General features: G+C 49.5%; 1 protein-coding gene across 3 annotated transcripts in view; it reads right to left on the bottom strand.

The window, feature by feature from the left end:
* The window catches only part of KLHL3 (kelch like family member 3), a 268,190-nt gene extending 259,447 nt beyond the window's left edge, over window positions 1–8,743 (bottom strand). The window contains exon 1 of one of the 3 annotated variants that reach the window (XM_054694357.1): window positions 8,523–8,743. The gene's annotated coding sequence lies outside the window, so the exon portion shown is untranslated. The remainder of the gene's footprint in view (window positions 1–8,522) is intronic. The other 2 variants (XM_054694358.1, XM_054694362.1) reach the window with 2 other exon arrangements.
* Between the last annotated feature and the right edge of the window lie 76 nt (window positions 8,744–8,819).

Raw genomic sequence — 8,819 nt, 5'->3', positions numbered from 1 at the left:
GGAAAAAGACAAAACTTGCAAGCTGACCATAGATTTGAGGGAAAAAAAAAGGCAGAGGGATCAAAAGCGAAGAGGGAAGAGCACAAGGAACCACAGTGACAGTCCACAGATGCTATGGGAGAACCACAGGGATTATACTTGAAGGGAGAATAATGATTTAAGAAAATAAATAAATTATAAAAGAAATAGAGACTTTTATGGAATCTCATGGAAAAATGTTTATTATAGAATGTTTCTATATAAAAAAATTTTAAATATAAAATCTCTGGATTTTATGTATTAACCAAAACCTATGAATAACAAGTTCCAAAACAGTAATGACATTATATTCTAGAACAGTGTGTGTTCTTGGTGAAACTGAGATGTCAATTCTTCCTGAAACTCAAGACTTTCCAGGGCTTGCATTCCAAAGGCAATCATAATAAAACAGACCAAAATGGAATCACTAACACAAAGTCTCAAACCAAGACTGAACTTAAAGGTTTGGTCTTTTGGAGAAAAGGTAATCTACCTGGGCCTCCCCGGTGGCGCAGCGGTTGAGCTGCGAAGCTGCTCGCGGCCTCTGCGGCGCCGGGTTGCGAAGCTGCTCGCGGCCTCTGCGGCGCCGGTTCGATCCCCGGCTGCTCCCCGGCCACCGGAGGAGGGTCCCACATGGCGCGCAGACCTCTCCTGCCGCCCGCTGCTCCCCTCAGCAGTGTACTTCGGTCCTTCTGCCTGCTCTGCTCCCGGCTCTGGCTCTGGTGAATTCTCTCACCCTCCTCACGCTTCTGACTGTACCCAGTGCTTGTATAAACAAAACAAACAAATAAATAAATAAAAACATGCCTCTATAAAAAAAAAAAAAAAAGAAAAGGTAATCTACCTGATAGAGCCCTGCCATCCCCTAAAGGAAAGTGATTTTTTCATAACCACTCTGCTTCAGCCTCCTTGTTTTCCCTACCATCTTCCTATAAAAAGACTTTCATATCGTACTGCTCCTCAGAACTCCTTTCTACCTGCTACCTCCTACCTGCTAGATGCTAACTCAGGAATCACTGCATGACATCAGTAAGACCTTCAAAATGTACTCAAATTGTTTTTTAGCAATAGTAACTCAAGTCATGACTGAATGTCTCCTGAAATTGTGATTTCATTTTAATCAAAACAAAACTTCAAAATCTTCATTCCTCAAAATGTTTGAGTCCAATGAGCTCACTGGAATAAGACTGCTTAATTTTTAGGTTTAAAGTAAATTTGAACGCTTATATTTCAGAATCATTCCCTCCTACATTTCAAGCTCAGGTATCCTATTGTATTAGAAAACATAATTTTGTAAGCATTTGCGAGTTGAGGGATAACGTGGTGGCAGGACAGGCCACTGAGCAGGTTTTCTACGATCTGAGCAGACCCGGTAAAGGAGAGTCCTGGAGCTCTATGTGGCTTTCTCAGGCTTTTATTGAGCTTTTACATGTAGTGCAGCAACCACTTACACAGCAGGCAGGGGTGGGGTATGGGGAGCGGCAGAAGGCCAGGAGGCAGGCAGGCTTCCAAGCCCCCAGCAAGTCTTCACTCTGGGCTTCTCTCTTCTGGCTTTCTCTCCTTCTCCTGCTTCTCTTCGCTAATACCTCAATACTGAGCCATGGCGCAGAGGTAATGAAGTAAACAACATAACTATAACTGTAACAAAATGCAAGTGCCCCATCAGGCAGGGCAATCCCAATGGTGGAGGGCAGAAAAGCCTGAAAATCATTTACCCTACAGATAGGAAAGGGCAAATCCTTTTATTGAACTATTCCTCAGCTAGGACAGTCATCCTTTCTTCTTTTTTTTTTAATAAGATTTATTTATTTATTTTATACAAGAACCAGGGTACAGGCCAGATGCAAGGGAGGGTGAGAGGATTCACCAGAGACAAAGCGGGAAACAGAACAGGCAGACTGAGGAAACACTCTGCCCGCCGGGATCCAGCCGGCACTGCAGAAGCTGCGGACAACTTCACAGCACGGGGCTCAACTGCCTGCACCACCAGGGGAGGCCCATCCTTTCTTCTTAAGCTTCTGAGCCATAAGTGGCTGGCCTTTTATCATTGGTAGTCTTTGACTCTCCCTGCTGTGTGGCCTCCTTTTGCTTTATAGCTGGACATAAAACAGCACTTACCAACCTCACTCTACATCTCTTTCCGGAAAATAACAAAAGTGGCTTTTTCTTTTTAAAACACCTTGATTTTCTTTGCTGGCGGCCCAGGGCCTTTAGACTGAATTCCGTTGCCCCCCTACCCCTATTTTCCAAGCAGCCCTCTGGTCTTACATCTGGTGGGCCTGGATGCCTTAATTTGTAGCCCAGTCTGTTCAACTTTACCAAGTTTACAAACCTTCTCATCCTTGCAAAGATTCTGCACCTGGTGTGAGTCTGGGCTCTCGGGAACTACTGCATTGGCCTACCGTTTTTTTACATAATAACTGCAGAGGTGGATTTTTTGTTGTTTTTGTAAATTGAGATAACATTAGGTTACAACATTGCACACGACTCCGGAATAGTCTCTCACCTCAGCAACTCTCACCTCACACCACACCCGCAAACAAAGGGCCAGTCACTACCCACCACCACTACCCACCACCCACAAATAGGCCCCTTCTACTGAACCCCCCGTCATTCCCCCCTTCTCCCCCTCTCCCACTTTCCTTATGGTAACCATGATTCCGTCAAGTCCCAGGGTTTGCTTTGTTTGCTTATATTCCACAAATGAGTGTATTCATACAGTGTATGTCTTTCTCTACGGACTTATTTCCTTAGCATAATCCACTGGATTTTTTTTTTTGAAAGATTTTTTTATTTATGCACACAAGAGCTGGGGTACAGGCCAAAAGTCTGTGTGTGCGTGTGAGAGGATTCACCAGAGTGGGGAGCACAACAGGCAGAATGACTGAAATACACTGCTGAGGGGAGCAGTGGGCCAGTCAGGAGAGGTCTGCTGCGCCACGTGGGTGGCTCCCTGGCTGGGAATCGAACTGGTGCTGCAGTGGCTGCGGACAGCTCCACAGGTTGTGTCTGTAAGGTCCACTCCCTCTCCTTTCTTTTCACCTCCTAGCTGCCACACCCTCTCCCTGCTGATCCTCTTCTCCCTCCCCTCAGGGAAGTGGGTGGGAACTGAAGGAAGAGTTAGAGTCCATGTTCCTTTCTCTGTCTGATCTCTCCCAATTTGTAAAGCGCATTGGCTCTTTCACAAACTATCCCACTACCTACACCTAAATTTCATTATCTTACCTTAGCTTATGACCTTACATGTCATAATTACATGTTATCTTCTCTTCCACCCTGACCTCTGACCTGTCCCCTAGCTGGTCTCCAACCGGCAGCGCCTAAACCTATAAACCTTCATAAGCTCAGAAAGATTACCCTGTCTTCCTCAAAAAACCCTCCTGACTTCCAAAGGCTGAGAATGGTCCTCAAACCCCTATCCAGAATCTGCTGAACATGGCCTTTACAGTATTTAACAACCGGGAGGAACAGGACAGGGCAGAGAGGGAACTCCGCAGTCGCCAGAAGGCTGAGCTTCAAGCTCAGGCCCCAGTAGCTGCCTTGAGACCGCCAGGCCCTGCTCCTCCAATGACCGCAGCGCCTGCTGCCCAACAGAGGACGACAATGGGCCCCATGGGCCCCAACCAACCGACCGCCGCCGAAGCCTGCTTCAAATGTGGCCAAGAAGGCCACTGGTCCAGACAATGCCCCAACCCCCGCCCTCCGCCAGGACCGTGCCTCATCTGCAACGTCCAGGGTCACTGGAAAAGTGACTGTCCCTCCACGCCTGGCTGTGGTGGGCCAGTCCTTCCAGTCCCTGCAACTCTTGCCACCGGCGGTCTGGGGTTTGGCGGCTGAGGACTGAAGAGGCCCAGACTTATCAACTCCGATAACCTTTGAGGAGCCCAGGGTAACGGTCAAGGTAGCAGGTAAGTACATCTCCTTTCTGGTTGACACGGGGTCTACCTTCTCTGTCCTCCCCTCCTATTCCGGTCAAGTTTATCCTTCTCAGGCCTCGGTTACGGGAGTTGACGGCCTTCCTTCTCGGCTCAGGGACCACCGGTCCACTCTTTCCTAGTCATGCCTTCTTTCCCCACACCACTCCTGGGTCGCGACCTCCTGACCAAACTCAGGGCTACTCTCTCATGGTTCCAACACCCTAGTGCTGCTCTCATCCTCCCACGACTCCAAACATCTCCTAATCCTTCTCAGGACTACCCACTGTCTCCTTCCACTGTCAACCCCATGTTCTGGAATATCTCTATCCTGTTTGTTGCCACCCATCGTACCCCAGTCCTCATTTGCCTTAAGAATCCCTCTTCTTTTCCCTCTCGCTCCCAGTTTCCAATTTCCCTCACTCATCGTCAAGGTCTCAAACCCATCATCCAACGACTCCTGGGAAAGGAACTCCTTACTCCTATCAACTCGCCCTGTAATACTCCCATTCTCCCTGTAAAAAAGCCTGATGGTTCTTATCGCCTAGTTCCAGACCTTCGCCTCATTAACAAAGTGGTGGTGCCTAGCCATCCCATAGTGCCAAACCCCTACACCGTTCTGTCTCATATACCGTCTTCTACCACACACTTCTCTGTGCTTAACCTCAAAGATGCCTTTTTTACCATCCCTCTGGATCCTCAATGTTACTTACTATTCGCTTTTACTTGGGAAAACCCGAACACACACCTCCCAGCAACTGGCCTGGACAGTCCTGCCTTAGGGTTCCTGGGACAGCCCTCATCTGTTTGGTCAGGCATGAGCTAGTGATCTCTCGGCATGTCATACTCCACCCCACACTCTCCTCCAGTATGTTGCTGATCTCCTCCTCTGCCATCCTTCTCTGCCGCTGTCTCAGCAACACACTGCACAACTCCTCAGCTTTCTGTGCTCCAAAGAATACTGTCTCCCCATCCAAAGCGCAACTCTCAGTTCCCACAGTTGTCTATCTGGGTCTTCAACTAACTCCTTCCTCCAAACAGCTGACAGTGGACCACAAACAGGCCATCCGGGACCTTCCCTCCCCTGAATCGGCAAAACAAATCCTTTCTTTCCTAGGTTTGGTTGGATTCTTCCGTCATGGGATCCCTAATTTTGCTTTCCCAGCCAAGCCACTGCACAATGCAGCAAAAGCCTCCCTGAAGGACCTCTCCAATCCCCCAAAGAGCCCGCAGGGTCACACATATCCTTCTTCAGGCACCTGTCCTTACCCTTCCTGATCCAGAAAAGCCTTTGCTCCTGTTCACAGACGAACGTCGGGGCACTGCGGCAGGCGGCCTTTCCCAGCCTCTTGGACCAGCCCTGCATCCTATCCCTTATCTCTCCAAGCAGATGGATCCCACCGTTAGGAGCTGGCAACCCTGCCTTAGAGCCCTGGCGGCGACAGCTCTACTCACCCGGGAATCCCTCAAACTTACTCTAAAAAGACCCACCCAAGTATATTCCTCGCACCGCCTTCAGGACCTCCTGTCTCGCCGCTCACTCTCCACTCTTACTCCTTCCTGCTTACAAAATTTCCGTATATTCTTTATCGAAAACCCTCTAGTGAGTCTCACTCAGTCTAATTCTCTCAACCCAGCCACTCTCCTGCCTGTCTCTGGTCCCCTTTCTGCCGCCCATTTCTGTCCTGAACTCCTGGAAGATACGCAAACTCTCCTTTGTCAGATGCCTCCTGTGTTTGTAGACTGGCAGCTCTTGTGAAGATGCACGCGGTCAGCGGAGGGCCACCTAGGCCACTGTTACCATCGATCAGCTCACCAAGTGCGTGGACACCTACCCAGACAGGATTGACCTCTCCCTACTCAGCCAACTGCTCTGGGAACACACAGACCGGTACTTACCCAGTCCTGCCTCGGATCTCGACCTCCTCAACCAACCTTCCCTACCACTGCATCCAGGAGACCAAGTCCTGCTCAAATCGCTTCAGTCAAAGCCACTGCAGCCTCGGTGGACCGGCCCACACACGGTTATTCTCACCACGCCTACAGCGGTAACACTTCTGGGACACCCCTCCTGGCACCATCTATCACGGGTCAAACGTGCCCCTGAAGACAAACAGTATGTATGTTATAACCTGGGTCCTACTAGGATGTGCATTTCTTGTCAAAATCTCCCCTAGCTCAGTGTCCTGGGTATGGAAATTCAAAGTTAGGGAGACCTTTGTCTCAGGATCCACTGAGACCACCCACTAGGTGGGTACTGCAGATGCCCACAGGCCAGATGCACAGCACCTATCACTCTCACCCTAACTCTTTCATCGATTAATAACCCTATAAATACCTTGTTTTGTTTCTTTACCATCAAACCTTAAATCACTGCAAAAATACCTATAGAAAATATGTGGGGTGCCCTTACCAGTCATGCACAGTGCACCTTCCAGACAAAGGCCAAATGTTCTCTCTGGTCTGTCATAATACGGGCTTCAATATGAATCAAGTTAGCTATGCTATTTCAGATCCTTGGGACCAACGTTGGGTACAGGTAGTCCAAGCCGCAGTGTGCACTGGCTGGCATTCCTATCCAGTGGCAACACTGACTCCAATCACAGCTACCCCTGCTATCAAACTGATGCCCTTGTCAGCTTTCATTCCTGTGCTTCTAACATTTCGGTTACTTCTGTACTCCGAACAACAGCAAAGGGAAACTTTTTCTGGTGCAATGGCTCTCTCTCTCAGTATATTAATTTTGCTACTCCAGGCCCACGTACTCTCTCGTGGTCCCACAGTTAACTCTGTACAGACGGTCTGAGTTAGGTTAGTTATTCTCACCACATTGGACTAAGCGGGCAGCCTTTCTTCCAATCATGGTTGGAATCAGCCTGGCATCATCGATAGCAGCTGCAAGTATGGCAGGTGGGGCCCTGGAACACAGCCTGATTTCTGCCCAGGAATTTTATAAAAAGATACCTCCTTAGAAAAAACCTGTGTGTCTTTAGCATCATTACACAGACAGCTCACCTCCCTGGCACAGGTCACTCTCCAAAACCGGCGGGCTCTGGACTTGTTAACAGCTAATAAAGGGGGTACCTGCTTGTTTCTCAGGAAATAATGTTACTATATCAACAAATCGGGCATTGTAGAACAAAATGTACAAGCCTTAATAAAAATACCCAAAGACATGGAATGAAAAACCGGGGACTCCAACTCTCCGCTGACATGGTTTCAAAATCCTATAGTGTTATGGCTCCTCCCACTCTTGGGGCCAATACTAATAATAACCTTATTTTTTCTTTTCGCTCCTTGCCTCCTAAAATTCATACAGGCTTGCATTCGGGAAATGTCTCCTACCACCTTTAACCAACTCCTTCTCCACCCATATTCTCGCATCCCTGCAGAAGACCCTCATAACCAGGCCTGAGCCACCCCCTTGGTCTTCGCCCCTTTTCAGCAGGAAGTAGCCAAAGAAAGAACCATCGCCCCTTTTCCTATCAACAAAAGGCTGGTATGTAAGGTCCAAGCAGCAGGCCGGAATGCAAAAGCCTACCCTGAAGCCCACCTGGGGGGCAGGAATGTGGATACCTGCCTGGAGGACTCAGACAATGAGCCTCCCCCCTCCCCCTACCAGTCTCGTCTCAGACAAAGAACCTCTACCCGCCCTACAAACTTTTCCCGCCATACGAGCCCAACTACCCACCTGACCTCTCCTCGCCCTATAAAACCCTGCTTCCCCCTAACAACGTCCGCGGCTTCACTGACCCCCACCTTGGGTCTATGAGGTCCTCCCTTTGAGAAATGTAGCCTGGCTCTCCTTTTCTTTACCGCGCCGAACCTTTCAGTGTCTGAACACCTTGTGCCGCCAGGGAAGCCCAACCTACTGGATTTTTAAATAATCTATTTTAACGTGTCCTTGGCCATATCGGATGGAAAGAAGAGAGGAAAGCCATTTCCAAGGACAACTCTCCATACAACAAATGTACTGTTAGGGGGAAAAGGATGTCCTAAAGCTAAATTCCATACAGGCTTTGTGGACTCCACCCCCACCCCAGGCCCAAGCCAAAGACACTGGGAACTCCAAATCCCATCACCACCAAAGGGAAGGTGGCTGGGACCTGAGGGTGGGGTTAAGCTGCCAGGTTGATATAAAGCCAGACACATGGGCTTGGGGCGGGGGGGGGGCATTTTGGCGGCCAGCTCGCAGTGTCCGGCCAGCTCTGAGAGTGCCTTTGGGTTTCCAGGTGGGCGGATCGGGTAGGACGCATTAAAGACTTTATTTCCCTATTTTCTCCCTGAGTTGTACATTTTCCTTCTTTCCTTTTCCCTTGTAAATAAACCTTTTCTTAACCTTGTGTGTGTGCCTGTAGTGGAGTATTCATAAGTCCCTTTTAAGCGCGCGGGTGAGGACCCACTTCCAGGCAACCCGTTCAATATTGGGGCTGTCCTATAACAGTACCACGAGCAGCAGCAGCAGCCAGGGCCTTACTTAGGCTTTCGGGCTTTGTAAAGGTTGCCGCCACAACACGTGGGCCCTGGTAAGTTACTTATCCTCTCAGCGCCTCAGCTTTTTCAGCCCTAAAATGAGGAAAGAACACCTACCTTTTAGGAAGGTGGGGTGTGCTGACTAAACAAGCCAGTGAATAGTATAGGTGTCAAGGAGGAGTAGCCCGTTCTAATTATTTACTCCATTTCTATGACTAACCCTGGGCCCAAAACCACGTTCCCTTCAGAAGGCGGCGCTGCACAGGAGGAAGAAACGCACAGCAGGCGTCCACCCGAGGCCAGGCAGGAGGTACTCGGCGCGCACGCGCACTTGCAACTTGTAGAGCCGCTCGCGCCGCTGGCGGAGCTGGGGGGGGGGGGTCGCGCAGGCGCGTGCGTAGCCCTGCGCCCGCG

The sequence above is a fragment of the Talpa occidentalis genome, unplaced genomic scaffold (genome assembly GCF_014898055.3).
Source record: "Talpa occidentalis isolate TD23 unplaced genomic scaffold, MPIMG_talOcc4v2.1 talOcc4.13, whole genome shotgun sequence".
Taxonomy (NCBI): domain Eukaryota; kingdom Metazoa; phylum Chordata; class Mammalia; order Eulipotyphla; family Talpidae; genus Talpa; species Talpa occidentalis.
The sequence above is the reverse complement of the archived record's forward strand: the minus strand, read 5'-3'. Positions and strand labels throughout refer to the sequence as shown.